The 22,274-nt window shown below is 40.4% G+C and overlaps 1 protein-coding gene across 1 annotated transcript in view; it reads right to left on the reverse strand.

Annotated features, from left to right (window-relative positions):
- The window catches only part of LOC145439116 (uncharacterized), a 289,490-nt gene that overhangs the window by 82,837 nt on the left and 184,379 nt on the right, over positions 1–22,274 (reverse strand). The window lies entirely within an intron of this gene.

The raw sequence follows: 22,274 nt of genomic DNA on the forward strand, positions 1-22,274 counted from the left end.
AGTTTTACTTGCTTTGTTACAAAAGTTTGCACAAAATATCCAGCTTTCCGTTTGTGAATATTTAGTGACTCTCTGCTGTGAGCTTGACCTGCAATCACACAACATCACGAGCGAAATACGTAGTCAGCGAATGATGCTTATTCAACAAATCAATGAGATTGATATCGTTTTCTGATGTAAAAAATCTAGCAGGCGTAAGGGGTTAATCTTGACTTCATATCTTTACTACATCATAAATACCAAATCCGTGCGATTGAGGTGTTGGTTACTGCTGTATAACTTGTTAATTGGGTAATATCGGTAGCAGGTATAGGAACCCGTTTTACACTCTGCTCAATATCAATGTAGCAATACTCAGACGCCGAATACATTGTCCGGTCTGGCCTGGACCGCTAAGGCGTAAGCTTATATTCCCTGGTAAGTCTTCGTCGAAATTGTTGGCAAAGCGACGGAAGATATTGATTTTATGGGAGTATTATATCCTTTGATTGCCTCAGTTGATACATTTAGCGACGTTTAAAACGCCAATATGTACATCAGCATTGTGGCATTATGTGGCCCGAGTCGTCGCTGGGTATCGCGTACATTAATATAGGCTATCACTTCATTGAAAGAGAGGGTTGGAATTAGCAATATGACGTCACGTGACGTCATGAGGTTCACGTTCGCGTTCACACAGAACCTTTTAAAAAGGTTCACGTTCACACGAACCTGAACCTTTCAGAGGTTCACACCATCCCTAATAGGTATGTGAACTCGAATACGCTTCATTCGACAACATGTTTGCTTAAGTAGCTTTACGCCAGCTTAGTCACACATATCACCTACCACGCGACCTTCATCCTTGCACATTCCTAGCGAACGTTGAGATTTTTTATGAAGAAATGCTTTCAAGAGTATATATTAATATTAAACCAGTAATATGGACGCTGTTTATGCGCCACTATCCGGTAATAGCATTATCGTGTTTTCTATCTTATCATCTTTTATAAATGCGGTATTTGATATAACAACGAAATTCTGAGAAGAGCAAAAACGCAAACAGAGTACAAATTTTTGAAGAAAAATTGGACTGAAGGAAACGTATTCTCAGACACTACATCGCAAAGGGTCAAAATTGTAAAAGTGTTACAGTTCTAAAGGAATATAATGTAGGTAATATATGTGGTCTCACTGCCATGTATAACTTCTGACGAAATAGCTACCGGCATCATAAGGTCTTTGGTCTAGCTCAGTGGTTCTCAACCATTTTTTAGACGCGCCCCCCTTTTTGATAATGAAAAATTTCGCGCCCCCCTTATCGTCATATCACAAAATCCAACTGGGATGCTAGCAACCCCAACAGATTACATACAGGTGGTATGGTCGGTTATGAATGTTAATGAAAGAATAAAAAAAATATGAAATGGGATTTATATAGGGAGAAACACGCATGTATTGGAGGTAAATATTGCGGAGCACGAAATTTTTTTTCAGGTCACCGCTTCTTCGCGTCCCCTTCAGATGTTTCACGCCCCCCCCCACCAAGGGTAGCGCTCCCAAGGTTGAGAACCCCTGGTCTAGCTATATCAACGATATGCCCACTTTTAAAGGATGTCAGCTGAGGGTAAAGTAATTTATTCAGTGTCGTTCGTAGTGAGCAGATTAAGATGAATTTCCGCAAAAAATCATATAGCGAATACCCGAATGGTGATTTACCAGACTAATCAAAACCAGACATGGGGTGATTACTTCATGAATGTAATCGATTGCGATTACGATTACTTATGAATGACGCGATTACGATTACGATTACGATTACAGCAAAATCAGGAAGTAGTCGATTACGATTACGATTACATTGGAAAAGTAATCACGATTACTCACGATCACATTTATTTTGCATCTTAGAAGTTATATTGGAAGACAATATATGGATTGCGCTGAGGAGGCCTGATGACTGATGAGATAACAGACTTCCTTTAAAAAAGATGCGTCATTTTCTTGATACGTCATAATGTACCAATTGCCCATTTTTATAAAGGACGATTTATCGCACCCAACGATTTAAATTCTTGCCAGATCCATGACTGCCGTACCCCAAATTTCCCAATAGGGTGGGGAACGAGCACGAACGGTACTCAAAAGTATTTCGTAAACCTACATAGTATTTTCGAGAGATTTAATTAGGTTGAAAATTCTCTCTAGATAGCTTGATTTTAAAATGCATACATCTCCCCTTCAAGATAGAAAGCATACGTAATTTATAGTAGGGTAGCATTTAAAACAAATGGTTGTTTAAAACACTCTGTTTGAAACATGTATTAAACAGTGTTTTAAACAAAGGCATTCAAAAAACCTAAATTGTGTTTTTCAAGTTGTAAAATTATGACATAACTGTGTAAAGACTTTCCAAAAAACATTTTGTATCAGCCTACGGACAATTACCACCCGATTTAGCCGAAGTACATCGATATGGGATGGTTGGAACCCTCAAAATAATATGTTCAGCAGTTATAGTACAGATATTTCGTTAAAGGAACTATATTTACCCTTTATATTTTCAATTGTCAATGTCAGTCCACTATGACGTCCCAAATGAATATTCCTGACGTAATGGCTTAAAAAAACATGTTTTAAGCAAGGGCCTTGTTTCATACATGTTTGCTTTAAATTGCTTTTGGTTTTAAATGCAACCCTAATTTATAGTAATTTTAGGCATTTAGGTCTCAGTCAATATGGTGCCACGACATACCAAAAGACATATGCAGTTTCGACCAACACGCGACTTAACGAAATGTGCTACTAAATAAAGAACTAGGCCGAAACTTAGGGTATGTAACCATTGTCAATAGCCGCGCTGGGTGGGCGTGACTAATAGTCCGATCCTTCCAATCTGAGCCCACTATGCAGATGCCACCCGGGCACGCATGGAGCATCAAAGACATGACAATTTGTGTGTGCGTCTCACAAAAGGTTTTCTTTCAGTCTGCTACGTTGGGCATACAACGTACTCTTTTGATTGTTTAACAGACCGGAGGTCACGAATGAACAACCGATTGGCACCGGCTGCCATTTTCGAAAAATTTTACTTCATTTTTCAAAATCGAAAAATTGTTGTTTCCTGGGATCCGAACACTGTAAACAAGGTGTCGCTCGATTCAAAATTACAACGCGCAACTGATTGCGCCATCCAAATCGCTACCGAGAACGTGTCTGATTACTTATATGAAGAGCAAGCCGAAAAAACGTTAGTTGGGAACAGACATGCTAAATTACGTACTTTATGAACCTTTAGTATAGGTATTCGACGACGATACAGTCTGGTGTATTGTATAGGCTCAGAATTCATCGTTCTAGTGAGCCCTGAGTAGACGGTCTACGTCTAGCAGGCGCTAATTTCTAATCAAAACAATGCCGACCGTTTTAGTCAGCTCGCGGCAGACCGCCGAGAGAGTGAGTCATGGCGCGAGATGCGCGCGCGTATGGTAACTTCTAAGGCTTAAAACTCAAACTGTTGTGACCCTATATTAGTCATTTTAGTGTTCGTAGACGGATATTTACAGTCCTTACCATAATGATTTGCTGCTAATGCTTATCATTACTACAACGTAAGATATATATCGATGTACGACAGCTCTTTGTATACCCTGACGCACGCTTTAGCGTAGGTATAATCGCTGAGTAATATTGTATGTATTCCGAATTATACTTTACCATTAGCCGTTATTTAGAATCATATAGGCGACAACAATTCACAGACACAATCTATGAATGTTTATGGCTATTAGAACACGATTTATTTCACGTTATGTGACGGGTATTCAGCCATGTGCTTGAAGCTGGTACGGTAGTCTGACGGAATTCGCTTCCCGGTTTTCAAATGAAACCTTGAGCGGTATAGAGCTAACTAGTATAGTTGCTTTAGCAAAATATAAACAGAAACTGACAATCGCTATTCATAGCAACAAACTACAGCTGGCTATGACGAATAAAACCAACTAAACGACAGTGTATATGGCGGGTATGAGGAACGTGCGTGTCTGCGAAATGATGCTTCGGCGGATATTTTTGTCACGCGGCCTATCACATAGCTTTTGATCAGCTTAGATGTAACTAATATAAGATATGAAGATACGTGTGGACTTGTATGGACACTAGCTATTCACATATTGAAACAACTATGCCCGAAGACGGCTAGAACGAAACATACAGAACGTTATCTGAGAGTGGTCAATGACGCGCGAATTGCCGACACAGTGTATTTTGCAACATATTCATCTACGGTGTTTGATATATGATTTTGACGTCTTCGATATAATAAATATCAAATAACAAGGTATCAGTGAACTTGTACGAACAATATCTATTCACAGAAATGAACAGCAACGACCTAGCACGATTAATATGTAATATATCGTGGTTTCAATTACGGTACTCTTCTCTCGTACCGGCATGTCGAAAAATAGACACGTCGGTGCGAAACCGTTAGTAATTATAACAAGATACCAGACATTATAATTATGAATTGAGTGCCCCCAGCTCTACAGGTAATTCTCACCATCGGGCAGTGTTGGGATCAGACATGGGGTAATCGCGATTAGTAATCGTAATCGATTACGACGATTACAGCATTTTCAAGTAATCGTAATCGCAATCGATTACATTCGAAAAAAATCCGAAGTAATCGTAATCGTAATCGACTACTTCGCATATCTAATCGATTTCTTAGTGAAAGAACGATTACTTTTTATTTGTACAAGGACTATGACATAAACTGAACATTCGTGAACAAGGAAGATATATTATACCAGGTTCGCGATAGCACGCACGTCTGATTTCCAAATGCTATTGCTCATTATTACGTCAGAAGTAGCCTATTACCTTTGCTCGTCATTGCGTAAGAAGTATCCACAATAAATATATATTCGATGTACGTAGCCTACATTAGTGTCATTGTAAGAACACCCGCCGTGCTGTATATCAGGTTATCAACGCGTTCCATACGCCGCTACCTCGCAGCAGGATAATTAATCTCCATTCTGCGTAGTTTAAAATAGTAATTTATGTATTGATGTTTGGCTATGCTTAGTTAAACGCAGTTTGACAAGGATTTGAAATTTTGTACTCGCCAGATAAAACATTACGGTTTCCACAAGGAAGCTGTAAAATCAGCAGCTAATGATATATATCATAACCCAGCCGTCTTTGCCGTTTCTTGGAGCGGCAGCTTGCAGTACATTGTCTTATGAGGTTGAAGGCAGAATTTTATGTTCGCTTCATCGGGCCCCGCCTTCATCTTATTCTCATATGACTCAATGGGGAAGCGAGTGGCGCAGTTGGTCAAGCGCCGGCGTCACGACACCAATGGCAGTGGTTCGAATTCCGGTTCGAACCAACTTCTATGTGTCGGAGGTTTATCTGGGCTCCTCATCGCTAACCTCACTGCCTTAGCAGTGTCTCAAAAAGCCCAGTACGATGGTGAGCCGCGCCAGTCGGCAGTAACGTACAAGTCCGGATGCATAAAAGAGAGAGAGACTGAAGTAGGAAGCGCGCGAGTGTGTAAGTCGTCCGCAAAGATTGCGAAAAGCAAAGATCCTGAACATTACTAATATCATTGTCGTGGTGTACATGACCTTAATAGGCGATAAACACCACTGTTGTATGTGTTAAATAAACAAACAAACATATGACTCTACTTGAAACGGGCGCCAATCGTTATTTCACAATTCTTTACTCAACATTGGGACCTACCGCCATGGCCATGGGCTTCTATACCATGTTAGCGTGGGTTGTAGCTAGAATCTGGACCTAAACAGCAATTCGTCCCCCAGTCCAAACGTTGGTGATTGGTCCCATAAGTGTGTTATTTTCAAGTTGAAGACTGAATTTCGTCAATATTATTAGTAATTGCATTATATTACTATTAATTTTTAATCCTCTCTCAGCCCCGATGGTCAGATTTACCTGTGGAGCTCGGAGCACGTAATTCATATTTATAACGTCCGGTATCTAGTTATAATTACTTTAGTTTATATTGTTAATTCGTGACCAGTGGTCTGTTATATAATCAAAAGATATTGAAGTGGCGCAAGAACTTTGGTGACACGCACACACAAATTGTCATGTCTTCAAAACTCCGTGGGTGCCCCGGGTGGCATTTGCATTATGAGCTCGGATTGGAAGGACCGGACTATTGGTCACGTCCACCCAGCGTGGCTATTGACAATGGACACATACCCAAAGTTTCGACCAAGGTCCTTCTTTAGTAGCACACTTCGTGAAGTCGCATGTTGGTCGAAACGGGGTATATCTTTTGGTGTGTCGTGACACGGTATTGACTGGCACCTAAATGCCTATTACTATAAATTAGGGTTGCATTTAAAACAAAAAGCAATTTAAAACGGACATGTTTAAAACAAGACCTTGTTTAAAAACTTTTTTTTTAAAAACCACGACGTCACGAATATAAGATTGTGACGTCCTAGTGGATTGAGAGTAACAATTGAAAATATAGGGTAAATACAGCTCATTTGACGAAATATCTGGACCATAACTGTTGAACAGACTATTTTGAGGGTACCAACCATCCCACATCGATGTACGTCAGCCAAATCGGGTGGTAATTGTTCGTAGGCTCATACAAAATGTTTTTTGGAAAGTGTTTACACAATTATGGCATAATGTTACAACGTTAAAAACACAATTTAGTTTGTTCCTAAAACACCGTTTCAAACATGCTTTAAACAAAGTGTTTTAAACAACCATTAGTTTTAAATGCAACCTTACTATAAATTATGTATGCTTCTTTTTAGGAGGAGACGTATGCATTTCAAAACCAAGCTATCCAGAGAGAATTCTCCGTAACATCTCCGTAAACAACTTTGACGAAAAATTTGTAGAGTTTATGTCTGCTATCAAATCACTGCTGGAACAATTTGCACCTCTACAGCGCCTTTCGAGAAGTCAAAGAAAATTGAAGCGAAATCCGTGGATGACCACAAAGCTGATTCAACTTATCCGTAAACGTAACCGGTGGCATAACCGAATAGACACCAAGAACTGCCCAGAACATGAACGAGAAAGATTTCGACGTTTCAGGAATCGCACCGTGCATCTCATTTCCAAGGCAAAAGCAAAGTACAATGAGAGATTTTTCAACAGACACATAAAGGACACTCGAAAAACATGGTCAGGACTTAACTCTCTCCTACATCGAAAACAAGGCCATAAGTCTGTTTCGGAAATTGTGAATTCGGATACCGGAAACAAACTTTCAGACCCGGCGGCCATCGCGAATCACTTCAATGAATATTTTTGTAACGTAGGCCCAAATATTGCTTCTTCTATTACAAAACCTGTGTCGGCCAGGTCAGAGGTGAGATCGATATCCCAGTCAATTGTGCTTGAACCTACGACCAAATACGAAGTAGAAGTAGCCATCCACAAACTGAAATCGCACAAGGCCGACGGCTATGACCAAATCCCATCATGGTTTTTAAAAATGATAAGCCTGCATATCGGTCAATATATGGCCCATTTTTTCAACTTCATGATAGAAAATGGAGTCTACCCAAGCTATCTAAAAAAAGCCAGAGTAGTCCCTGTACACAAAGCTGGGGATAGAACTAATGTCACCAACTACCGTCCGATATCCGTTCTCCCATGCATCGGGATTGTATTCGAAAAGTTGCTCCTCTCCCGCCTGTCCTCATTCCTCGCCAAAATGTCTGTCATTTCCCCTCAACAATTTGGCTTCCGAAACAAACACCAAACCGCTCATGCCCTCCTAACAGTGGCCGAACAGTACTATGATATCTCAGAGAAGCGAAATGTGGGATGTAGCATTTTTCTCGACCTAAAAAAAGCGTTTGACTGCGTAGATCATAAAATTCTCATCTCGAAATTGGCGCGTTACGGACTTCGGGGCCCACAACTTGAGCTCATGAAAAGTTACCTCACTGGACGCCAACAAATGGTTGCGATCTCAGACACCTTGTCCTCTCCTCACCCGGTGACCTGTGGTGTGCCCCAGGGCTCAGTACTTGGACCGGTCCTTTTCACCTTATATGTCAACGACATTTTTGAAACCTCCTCACTGAACACCACACTGTTCGCTGATGATACTCACCTCCTCTCTTCCGCATCTTCGACGGCAGAGCTGGATGCCCTGACTGGTGACCAAATGCCCAAAGTCCATGAGTGGACGGCCCAGAACAACCTTTGCATAAACGCCTCGAAATCGCAATTGCTGACAGTAAATTCAAAAAATAACCTAACCGTTAATATCGCTGGTCAGCCCGTTTCCAACACAGATAATGCCAAATATCTCGGAGTTTTACTGGACTCGAACATGTCCTGGAAGAGTCATATTCAGTCCCTAGAAACTAAATTATCACCGAAGTGCGGCCTGTTCTACAGCCTTGGGCGCTTCATGCCAGCATGGGTTCTTCTGATACTCTTTAAATCCTTAATCCAATCGAAGTTACATTATGGCATCCTCTGTTGGGGGGCTGCCAGTAAAACTGCACTCAAGCCACTGCAGAAACTACAGCATAAAGTACTCCGAATCATAGCTAGGGCTCCAAAAGGGCCTGGCTGCCCATCCAATAAGTCGCTGCTGAAGAGATTTGGCGTCCTAAACATAGAAGATATGCGGAAACTAGAAATCGCAAAGTTTATGTATCAGTTTCACTGCGGTCGTTGCCCCGAATATTTCAATGACTTCTTTACCTCTGAATCAAAAGCGCACAAGTACAACACACGCGCGTCCACGTCGTCCAAATATCATGTGATCGACCGAAAAGATCATCGCTCCATCAAATATGCCGGACCTGATGTGTGGAACAGTATCCCGCCGGCCATCAGACAGTCGACGAGCATGTCCACATTCAAGTCGAAATACAAACAATTACTACTAAATAAATACAGTCCATCCTCAAGATTACCGGACCACGACTGACCTATCGATCTCGCTTCCCATGACATGCCGCCCTATTTCTTGTCGCATTCTTTTTCTATACTATCTTCTTTACTTTCATTCAGTGTGCATGCCTCCTCTTTACATCGCCTAGGCCAAGGTGGGTGTCAGATTCCATAGACTACTCCTTGTCGCTTCGACATCTTCCTGTCTTTTCATTGTATCGCATTTTTTGTGGTGTATTGAACTGATAAAATTGCTAATAAACCAATGATGATGATGAATTTTCAAGTTAATTAAATCTCTCGAAAAGACTGTGTAATTTATGTTGGTCCCCTTAGTTCGATCTCACTCCCCACCCTATTGGGAAATTTGAGGGGGCGGCGGTTATGGACCTGGCAAGAATGCAAATCGTTGAGTGCGATAAATCGAACCTCTATAAAAATGTGCAATCGGTACATCATGACGTAACAAGCCAATGAAGCATATTTTTTAAAGGATTGTTAGCTCATTAGGCCTTTTCAGCGCAATCCATATATTGTCTTCCGATATAACTTCTAAGATGCAAAATAAATGAAATCGTGAGTAATCGTGATTACTTTTCCAATGTAATCGTAATCGGCTACTTCCTGATTTTGCTGTAATCGTAATCGTAATCGTAATCGCGTCATTCAGAAGTAATCGTAATCGCAATCGATTACATTCATGAAGTAATCACCCCATGTCTGGTTGGGATGACTCGAGTCATGACTTGACTCGAGTCAGACTCGAGTCAACTTTTTCGAATGACTTGACTTGACTCGAGTCACTTTGCAAAAATGACTTGACTTGACTTGACTCGGCGCTTCAAAAATGTGGATTGACTCGTGACTCGGAGCAAAATTTACGAGTCAATTTCAAGTCATCAAGTAAACGGTGTCGACTAAATCAATGTATTCTGTGCATGTTCGGATTATTCACGATACGCCATTGTAACTTGTGAGAGCAACCAGTCATTCACTGATTGTACGTTTCGCTGATCCTGCATTGTTACATCACATATACACTGACCGCATACGAAATGATCACAGCTTGCCTTGTCGTAATAGCAGATTAATTTATTAGCAACGTATCGCTGTTTATTGGACGGCTCTGTCCTTACATTGCACGGCGCTCACCTTTACCAACCCTCTTGTATGATTTAAATCTAACAAATATATTTTATGTATTTATATCCTCACCGATGTCTATAGATGGCTAGTGTATTGAACGATATAAATTTCTTTCATCTTCTCGAGGCTTTCGGATTCGACCCTCTATTTTTGCTGATAAGAGATGTCGCTCAGAGTTGTCAGACTCGACGGACGTCGCGGGTCGAAATCAAATACACAGATCGCTCGCGGGCCGCACCAGTCAAATGATTCGTAAATATTACTAACCCTAAACTCAGTATACGCACTTTTTCGCATTCTCGGAATTGGGTGTTAATGTCAGCGATTTTCTCCTGACGATAACTACAATCACAACTCCGCTGTCGGGTTGTTATAATGTGACCTATGAACATACTTGAAATTTGCTATCTTGAAGGAATATTTATTAGTAGTATTTCATACAGCAAATTCGGGAAATGTGTTGGATAAAATCACGCAATTTTCACCATATACTCAGAATTTCTTCGCGGGCCGAATGAAATCATTTGACGGGTCGTACGTTTGACACCCCTGATATAGCTATACAGTTACTTACGTATTTTATTAGCAGTTCTACGTGTGCGTGAGCGATACAACGCATTTTTGCATGTATAATTAACTGTATATTCGTTATTTGATTCAAGATAAATGACCAATTGATCTCATTAACATAGCCAGTAAAATATAATGAATTTGAATGATCACTCATACTTCAAAAATTCAATTTGACTTGAATTGTGACTTGACTCGTGACTTGACTTGACTTGACTTGACTTGACTTGACTCGAGTCACCTCCAAAAAACGAGTGACTTGACTTGACTCGAGTCACCTTTGAAAATCGATTGACTTGACTTGACTCGAGTCAAAATGTGCAATGACTCGAGATGACTCGTGACTCGAAGGTAGTGACTTGATCCCAACACTGCCATCGGGTGCTGAGAGATGCTTAAAAATTAATAGTAGTATAATGCAATTACCAGTATTATTGACGAAATTCAGTCTTCAACTTTAAAATACCACCCTATGGGGGCCAAAGACCAACGTTTGGACTGGGGGACGAATTGCTGTTTTGGTACTGATTCTAGCTACAACCTACGCTAACATGGTATATAAGCCCATGGCTATGGCGGCAGAGCCCAATATTGAGTACGAATTGTGAAATAACGATTGGCGCCCGTTTCAGTAGAGTCATATGAGAATAAGATGCCGAGAACATAAAATTCTGTCTTCAACTTGTTGCAGATAATGGACTGCAAGCTGCCGTTACGAGAAACGAAAAAACACAGCTCGGTTATGTATATCAGCAGCTGTTGATTTTTAATGCTTCGTTGTGGAAACCGTTATGTTTTATTTGACGAGTACAAAATTTCAAATCCTTTTCCGGTGTACGTACGTACTACATAGGCCTACTGCTCGCCAAGCAGCAACGGTCAAACTACGTTTAGCTATGCATAACCAAACATCAATACGCAAGTTACTATTTTAAACTAGGCAGAGTGGTGATTAATTATCTTGCTGCGAGGTAGTGGTGTGTGGAACGTGTTGGTAACCTGATAAACATCACGGTGGGTGTTCTTACAATCACTCTAATGTACGTACAGTCGTACATCGAATATCTATTTACTGTCGATACTTCTTACGCAATGACGAGCAAAGCTAATAGGCTACTTCTGACGTAATAATGAGCAGTGGCGTTTGAAAATCAGACGTTTGTGCTGTCACGAAATGTTCATTGTTCAGTTTATGTCATAGTCCTTGTACAAATAAAAAGTAATCGTTCTTTCACAGAGAAATCGATTAGATATGGGAAGTAGTCGATTACGATTACGATTACTTCGGAATTTTTTCGAATGTAATCGATTGCGATTACGATTACTTGAAACTGCTGTAATCGTCGTAATCGATTACGATTACTAATCGCGATTACCCCATGTCTGATCAAAACGCGAAGTATTGTTGTTGACTGATGATTATTTAGTAATTCTCATGACGCATAATATTTATCCGAATGACAGCATAAGATTGATTTACAAGTGGATTCTTGATAATGATCTCTAAAAAATAATAATCCATCTTCTTCATATTTAACGTGGATTTTGCGCCGAACGCGGGGTGAACCGGATATAGCTAGTGTGCTGCTACCATTATAACCTAAAACATAGGCTGAATCAGGGATACCGTAAGTGGGCGCCAGCGCTCTCCGAAACGTTAGTGACTGGTGCGGGTGCTGCGGTCGCTGAATTGCCTATACGTTTCTAGATATACAGCGGTCTTACTCCAGCTGCCTGCGCCGCAAAGTCCCATACGTTTTCCAATATAAATATACGAGATCTTGAAGTAGTGTCAGTATATTGCATAAAAGAAACAATTACTATCCAGCGCAATCCAGTAATAAATCGAAACAAGATCGGTAAATACAGTGGGGAACGTCCGGTAGGCGGATTACTTTTGATAAACAGAGTACCCTATGACAGCTGCATCAAAATGTTCCTTAGACATGACCAGGATATGTAGTCAAGAACGCGCACTCTGGCGTATACCAAATATAGCTCGTAAATTATTGAACTCCGTTAAAGAAACTGGAATTGCCCACAGTAACAGCCAGTGCAAGCTACAAATTGGGCATTTGGGGTAGGCCTACTGTGAACTATAAATACTGACGAGAAAATATTTAAATTAATTTTTCAGACTGGTAATAATCAATAAATAAACAGATTTATCAGCAGGCGGGGTCTATTGACTAGCCTACTAGTCCTTAGCATACGCAATTAAACGCCTGCAGAAAGATAATATTACCGTTTGAAACTATACGACTGCACTACACGAAAGTAACATTGCTTAGGATGGAAAATTGCCTTGCACAAATTTAGTCACTGATTTTTTGTGTCCTAACAGAGCGTGTATAGTACTGCTCAATGTGCACCGATTCAAGTAATAAGCACTGCGTATCAGAGCCATAACAGCACTTCGTCAGCCCCCACCCAAACGTTGGTCTTGGGCCCCCCACATAATGATGATGAACTACGACCCCAAGACCCCTTCATTCTATCCGCTGTTTCCCGTTATACTTGTCATCTAAATTGGTCGCATTTGACTGGGCCAGCTCATCCCGCCCAGACGCGCGAAATTTTTTTATAATTAATGATTGAATCGGCCAATATGATCGGGAATTGCATATACATTGCTGTTATTTTTTATCCTCGCACTGCTCACGTAATCAGATTTACAGGTGAGGTGTGTTTGGAAAGGTAGGACTCCTCAATAATATAATTAAACACCTTCGGGCATATACCCGTTGGCAGGATCAAAACAACACTTCTTCAGGCCCCCCAAAAAAACTTGGGTCTTGGGCTACCATAGGGTGATAAACCATCCCCCAATCACGTTGTTCGCCTTTGCCACGAAATTTGCCGCACTGTGTACTGAGCCAGCGCCAAGCGCAAAATTTTTCGATAAATCATGATAAAATCGGTCAAAAAGATAGGGAATTGCATATCTATTGCTATCAATTTCTTGTCCTCTCTGCTCACGCAATCATACCAGCAGAGTTGAATGAGGTGTCTTGGAAACTGTAGGGCTCTTTGATATGACTCTGTAACATGATGTTATTTAGTGACCTCCTGTCTGCTATATCAAAATATATAGAATCGCCCAAACGTATAGGCTACTACAGTAAAAGACGCACATGATTTCAAATTGGTATTTCTTCACTGGCATATAATTTTTCCCTGCGGGATGGTATTTGTCTTGTGAGCTTCAGAGTGAGTTTTCTCGCTGCCGATCGTCCTGGCCCACTTCCTGGAGTCGCATGTTACATGGCCTAAAACTTTATATGTCTTGGTAAATCGTGTCGCGGTAATGGCCAATGCCGACATGTCCATTTCTATAAATCTTGCGTATTTTTTCTTGAGGGAAGAGTACTCAAAATTCAAGACATTAGGCAACTTGAAATCGCGCGTAGCGCGAAAAACTTTTGAAAAAGTTGCATGAATTTTCAAATAATACTCTATAATTTATGCTAATTCACGAAATAATTTTGGGCCCTCTTCGAGCTCGCCCCCCCCCCCCCCATTTGGGGGTTTTGGGGTGCGGCAGTTACGGTCCTGCTGCGTATTTTAGTGTCGTGATCACGATAGTTGACAAAAGATTTGAAATTGCCTAATTTGAACATGATTAGACTTAAACTCGATACTGATGGCATTGGGAAAGCATCATCCATCACACAACATTCGAATCTATTAAAACTCGAATCTTTTCGAGCTGACACTCTTCAAGGGCAATCGTCAGCTGATGGAGAATTTCAAAAACATGCATCTATAGATAGCTATAGCTACACTCCATACAACCAATTATGACGTCATAGAAACAAACAACATGAAATACAGGCAAACCGCGAGAACAGCTAGTGGACAATTTTTAGATTGACTAAATATTCCTTCTGCTGACACAAGCGCGGTCGGTGGATTTTAATATAAGTCGATTCCAGTGCAGACGGATCAGCCAATCTAAAAATTTGCCACTAGCTGCGCTCGCGGTTTGCCTGTATTTCATGTATATAGGTATATTCGTCATTTGATTCAAGATAAATGGCCAATTAATTGTTCTTCCACGCAGCGAGCAAAATGCAATGCCTTTGAATCATCACTCATACTCCTAAAATTCAATTTGACTTGACTTAACTCGAGTCAAAATGTGAAATGACTCGAGATGACACATGACTCGAAGGTAGTGACTTGATCCCAACACTGCTTTTTGATGACACAAATTTGGAACTTGAGTGGATTGGACTATATAGCGTTTTACATCGTTAATCGAGTATACAGATATGAATTCCAGGCGATGCCAAAACTGGCAAAAGAAACATCTTAACCATGCCAAAAATAAGCTATTAAAAATAAGCCTGTCGATATTGCATAACTAGATGCCTTTCGTAAACAATATCTAATTTCCACAATTCAGCATTGAATGGAAAATAAGCCCTGACCACGGCCCAAATCGCTGTTGTGGTTCTCTCGATTCGTTAGAACAATCTGTGATAAGTATGACTATTTTGAAACGGAAGATTTTGATCCTAAAAAACTTCCCTTTGACAAAATTTATTTTGACTTAAATCTGGACCATTTATGAATCCCAGTAGTTGCTAGTTTGCTTTTCTAATCATTAATTTACAATTCCTCTGTTACTTGAATCGCTACTGTTACTGTTACTGATGTATTTGACGCCAAGATTTAAGTTAGTAAAATTGTGGTACCAGTAAACAGAAGGCCCTTGTTTCGTTGGCTTTTACTAACTTAAATCTCATCGTCAATACAACAGTAACAGTAGCGATTTAAGTAACTAAGGAATTGGAAACTAATGATTAGAAAAGTAATGATTACATGATGCACGATGGCTTGAATACAAAAGACAATACGAATCACCGCCCACTGCGTATCGACATTTGAAAGCGTGGTTCTATGTACCACTTTTGAGAATGAGAGCCCATTGTATACTGTAGACATGGTCTGAAGTTTTCTGAACAGAATGATTAGCTAAATATCCTTATGTTTCTGAGAGCTAAAACAATACACGGTCACAGAATCGAAGAGTAGTTATATAGATCGCTCGTGACCTGGCAGGGGTTCTTATGGGCCCGCTCGCACGGTGCCTCGAAACTCGTGTTGGCACGGTGACCCTTTTGACCCCCCCTATCTCTCGCACGGTGCCATTGTGTCTTATGGAGCCTCTCACACGGTAACCCTTTTCGGTATAGGCATCTCTCACACGGTGCCTCGAAAACTCGTGTTGGTGAGTCGTACTTCCAAGTATAGGCATCTCTCGCATGGTGTCATTGTGTCTTATGGAACCTCTCACACGGTAACCCTTTTCGGTATAGGCATCTCTCGCACATCGCATGGAAAACTCGTGGTGGCACATCGCCCTTTCGGGTATTGGCATCTCTCGCACGTCGTACTTTCGCATGTCGTGCTTTCGCGTATAGGTTGTGTTGGTGATTCGCCATGCGTTCTTATGGGTGTGGCGGTGATTCGTACTTTCGGGTATATACATCTCTCGACCGGTGTTGAATATGTATCAAGTAAATAGTCATGTGAATGAATCTTTGTTAATTTGTATATCGTGCCGCACAAACGGAAACGCGGCTTGTTGTGAGGATTAAGCAGTGCGACCTATATTTCGAATGACCTGTGTGTGGAATTGTTTCACGGCCAGCCGCGTGCTACTATCGATTATTACACTAATCCAGTCAGCACTATTACATTCAGGAGTATTCAGTATTCAACAGCGACACGAAAAGCGATCAACAAATAACCTCGTTCACAAACTAACACTTCAAAAATGTGTGAAATAGTTTGCAAAACCCCGCGATCGCTGACAAGATAATGTCTCGGGCATAACCATTTTAGTGACTTGGTGTTAAAGACATACCGATCGCTCACAAGGTAATATTTCGGTAATTAGTTTGTCACAGAGCCGTCGCAGACGGTGATTCGAAAACCAACAATTTGACACTTTCTGGTGCTTGCTATATGTTTTGACACTTAGGAACGTGGTTGACTTTAGTTGTATGATAAGAATCATGTGAATATACAAGTAATGTATCAATTTGTCAACTTGAAATGAAACTTACTACACAAACCAAGTTGATTCGTATTTGAATGTGTTAATTCGGTACAATTCTAATTATTTTGAGAAATCTTTTGATTCGACCGTAACCGAATATTACTGACGCCGACTTTCAGCCGCATCGAATTATTCGCACATTCCGCGCCGCTGTTTTCGCACTTATAGAATCAATACAACTATAACTCTACAAGAATCAAGAATCACAAGTATGTGTATTATACAGTTATTGTCTTTATCAACACGAAATCAAACTCTTAACAAAATCACGCAACTAATCATTTGTCAGCTCTAACATTATCAAAAAATTCCAGTATTGTTGATTGAAAATCCTCGAGTCCTTATTATCAAAAACGTTATAGTACGGTGTCGGAATCCATTCGCGGGGTGTACTAAAGCTAAATCCAGATAATCCAAAATGAAATATTTGGACTTTGACATAGTGTGACTTGAAATAGGATTGACAAACATGACTACCAACTTCCCCACAGTCCCGTTTCGATATTATACACACATTGATTTGAAACAAGTAATGAAACATCACAACTCTATTCACGATCGTGCTTTCCGTTTGTCAAAGAGATATTTTAACATCTTACCATACTCAAAAGAATTATTCACAACATTAACAATTGTTAAAAATCTAGTTTTCACTTACTTGATTATATCACTGCAACTCATAAATTTGAATTAATTCATCCTGGTTGTATTCATATGCTCGGTCTTTTTTATTCAATTGTAAAGGTTGTTACTATTCTGAAGACAAACTATTTACTAATCGGTGCATATACGATTTGACTTGGACATATTATATTTTGAGTATACGAGATTTGAACGTCTGAACAATAACTGAGAAATAATTTATCACAATTAAATCCGTAATATTACAGCGTAAAAGATATTGGAATGTCAGCACCTCTGTAAGGTCGTAGTTACTACCACATTACCTAATTTACCCGACCAACTCGTCATGATCATTCCTGAAATCAACACAAACGTGACCACTGACTTGAGTTAACCACAAAACAGCATCAAGTTTTAAATCCACTTGTAGCTTACGGCTTATTTGAATGCGGGTTATTTTTTGTTGTAATTGAGTGTACGGAAATAGTATTACGTCTCGACATATCACCATCTTACCATATTCAAAGAGTCAACCACGAAAACATTGTCAAGTAAATCCGTTTGTAACTTACCCGACCAACTCAAGCAGTTAGCCAAGCATACACGAGTCCATACAAACACTAAAACCTGAAATCCATAGCAAGTTCGGTTGTACTCATATCCCTACGACACCTCATTTTTATTCAACTTTAAAAGTCGTTACTATTCTGTAAGAAAGAGAAATTACTACGCGGTATATTCTGCAAGACAAAGTAATTATTACTCGATATATTTTGTAAGACAAAAGTAATTACTACCCGCTGCAGGTGACTTGAGATTAACATAATATGTTTGAATATACGAGATTTGAAAGTCTGATCAACGTAGTTGCGACTTCATTTCTTACAATCGAACGCTGGTGTTATATTCAAAGTTATGATATCAGAAAATATTTTACAAATGTAATTGTTTCCAGTACCCAAGACTAAAGATGTAATAGTTCCAGTATTCATACATTGAACAACCGATGCAAAATGCTTTATTAACCCGATTCCCAACGGGTAATTGAAACGACTAAGTGTATAATCAGTATATCACAATATCGTTACTATTGAATCCAACGATTTATTGTCGGAATTTGTGACAGAGAATTGAAACATATGCACTTTACAGAGTATGAAAATATCACTTTGAGTATCGAGTACCGTTCGAAGCTAGCGATCAATTCCTAATCATTTCAGTAACTCCTCATTGTGCGTGCTAAATGTAAAATATCGCGAGGTTATACACTCTAAGACTTTGATCATTACAAAAGTAAATTGTGATATGTTTGTTAGATGCATCCAATTCAACTAGAAGTGTCTAGTGCCCAACACTCGTAATATCAAAAAGTACTTGCTACACTGTAATTCACTAAACGTGTTTTGCATTGTTGTTCATTTGTAGCATTGATTGAAATTGTTTTTTGAACCCTCAAATAATAATTCCCGACATGAAACCAAGCCGCTGAAAGTCGTTACCATCACGAAGATACAACGTGTACGATGTTTGTCAAATGTGTCCTACCTGGCCAACAGAAAACAATTTTCACTAGCTTGGTAATGAAACCGAAGTCTCCATTCGATATTTTGTTTGTGTCAAATACTTTGCAATAAACACACTGGAGTGGTCGAGCTTTACATCAGCAGACTGTAATCTGTAAATCAAGCTTACATCCGACTTGTAACTGTATCGTTTACCTAACCGAGTTGTATGCACAGTTTGATATTTTTTGTTATTTGGTAATTGCTGAATATACTACTTCGAAATACTCCCTTGAACGTAATTTCCATCATCGTAATAATCGAAGTACATTTGTGTCGAATTCGTAACAGTCGACTATGACATGATAAATTTTTGACAAGTTATGCTTGGAAGATTGGTTGTATATTACGAAAAATAATTACCGCTCATATTCATACTGTTATCCATTGTTCGGTATTTTCAAACGAGTAAAATTTATTACTTGAGTTACTCCGCTTAATGCAAATGTAAACACAACCGTCTTTCAACATCGCAAAGACATCGATACAAAGTATACAATCAAACGCAACAAGTTTTACTTTTGTAGGTTGTGTAGGGTTATCCTGCATAACTCATTTCTTACCAAAGCCATATGAAATATATTCATGTTACACGAAAATATTCACTCATGCTACAAACCTGTACAATGATTGGTGGTGCTTTCAAACTGTTTCGATACCTCAAGAACTTTATTGTCTGAATGGTTGTTCATGTATCATAATAATCAAGTAATTCAACACAGAACTAGTATTAACAGAAACACCAAAGTTGTTTACACAAAAGTTTGTATGTGTACAGTATACGAATACCATGTGTAAGTCCAGCACAATTGTGTACGAGTTTAGTTAACACAATTTACGACACCGAGGTCGCGTCATCTTTCGTAAGACAACAAACCAAGGCTTCAGGATATGTCCATGTCATAGCAATGAATCAGCTACTCCAACAACAGAGTGCATATGTTTTCTAGTTACGGTGCTTACATCTTACACACAAATCAATCTACTATGCTAACGAAAAGTGGTGAGTCATCATATGGTTATCCTCACTAGTAAAACATACTATCATACAAAATGGTCGTTATAGTTTGCACACCAACGGTACATCGTACAAGTAACAAGTCTCGAGCATCCAGTTATTCAAAAAACGTGAAAGTATTTCTACACCAAGTCGTTATGTTGACGAAAGCGTATATTGTAATACCAGTAGTTAAGTAGATCGCTCGCGAACGGCTAATTTTTGCATGGGGCTCTTATGGCGGGGTGGCGATTCGTATTGAAAACCGGGGGTGGCGACTCGTACTTTCAGACCCCCCTCGGGGCCGCGATTCGTAATGGGTTCTTATGGACGCGGTCGTGATTCGTACTTTTGGGTATAGGCTGTGGTGGTGACTCGTATTGAAAACTCAGGGTCGTGATTCGTACTTTTGGGTATAGGCAGCGGCGGTGATGTGCCTGAAAACTCGTGGTCGTGACTCGCCTTTTTTGCTATGGGCTGCGGCGGTGATGCGCCATGAAAACTCGTGTTGGTGATGGTACCCTTTCAGACCCCCTATCGCTCGTGATGTGCCAATGGTTCTTATGGGATCTCTGGTGATGTGCCATTGTTTCTTATGGTATCTCTGGTGATGTGTCATGTATTCTTACGGGATCTGTCGTGATTCGCCATGTGTTCTTATGGGTGCGGTCGTGATTCGCACTTTCAACCATCTCTCGCGTGGTGTTGAATAGTCACCAACAATATCCGCACAAACGGAAACGTGGCTTGTAAGAGGATTTACGCAGTGCGTGCGACAGACGGCGATTCGAATATCAACAATAGTCGCGTTCGCAAACTAACACTTCAAAAAGATGTGAAATATTTGTAAAATCCTACGATCGCTCACAAGATACCACTTCCGGCATATCGATCTATCACTCAATACACAACCGAAGTTGAATTGTAATTGAATGCGTAAATTTATCAACTCGACATCAAAATTCGAAAACAACAACTTGATGCTTTATGTTCTCACTCTAATTTCATGATAAGTGTAATAAGTGCCGAATAACAGATACATCACCGGCGAGACTTGAATACCAACAAATTGTCACTTATTTCTATTCTAGCCGTAATCCTTTGTGAAGTTAACGCTTATTCAAAAAGGTGTGAAATAGTTTGCAAAACCCCGCGACCACTGACAAGATAATGTCTCGGACATACCCATCTTTCACGACTTGGTGTCATAGCCATACCGATCGCTCACGCGGTGAAATTTTAGTAATCAGTTTGTCACAGAACTAGATTTCACTGGTAAGATTTAATAAATACCGACTATCAGAACCATCAGTGTGGGTAACTTGAATAGCAACAAATTGTCACTTATTTCCGACGGGAAGTTCACTAAACCGCAGTACAATGCGGGATTTTGAAAAACAGATGTTCGCGAGCGCGTTTTGATATGTGTGACCCACTAACTACGTCCGCTTTGGAGACGCGATCTGTTGTGAGGATTTCGAACGCGCACTATCGTATCGATTATTCCACTAATCCAGTCAGCACTATTACATTCAGGAGTATTCGGTATTCAGCAGCGACACGAAAAACGATCAACAAATAACTGCGTTCACAAACCAACACTTCAAAAAATGTGTGAAATAGTTTGCAAAACCCCGCGATCGCTGACAAGATAATGTCTCGGGCATAACCATTTTAGTGACTTGGTGTTAAAGACATACCGATCGCTCACAAGGTAATATTTCGGTAATTAGTTTGTCACAGAGCCGTCGCAGACGGTGATTCGAAAACCAACAATTTGACACTTTCTGGTGCTTGCTATATGTTTTGACACTTCGGAACGTGGTTGACTTTAGTTGTATGATAAGAATCATGTGAATATACAAGTAATGTGAGTAGTATAGTCGATCGCTCGCGAACGGCCATTGTGGCTTATGGGTGCGGCGGTGAGGTGCCGCGAAAACTCGTGGTGGTGATGGCACCCTTTTGACCCCCCCTCTCGGCGGTGAGGTGCCATGTGTTCTTATGGATGCGGTGATGATGGCACCCTTTCGGGTATAGGCTGCGGCGGTGAGGTGCCGTGAAAACTCGTGGTGGTGATGGCACCCTTTTACACCCCCTCTCGGCGGTGAGGTGCCATGTGCTCTTATGGATGCGGTGATGATGGCACCCTTTCGGGTATAGGCTGCGGCGGTGATGTGCCTGAAAACTCGTGTTGGTGACTCGCCTTTTTTGCTATAGGCGGTGGCGGTGATGTGCCATGTATTCTTACGGGATCTGTGGTGATTCGCCATGTGTTCTTATGGATGCGGTCGTGATTCGCACTTTCAGGCATCTCTCGCGCGGTGTTGAATATGTACGAGTCACCAACAATAACCGCACAAACGGAAACGTGGCTTGCAAGAGGATTAAGCAGTGCGAC

The sequence above is a fragment of the Botryllus schlosseri genome, chromosome 1 (genome assembly GCF_051294905.1).
Source record: "Botryllus schlosseri isolate E-star chromosome 1, Bs_hap1, whole genome shotgun sequence".
Taxonomy (NCBI): domain Eukaryota; kingdom Metazoa; phylum Chordata; class Ascidiacea; order Stolidobranchia; family Styelidae; genus Botryllus; species Botryllus schlosseri.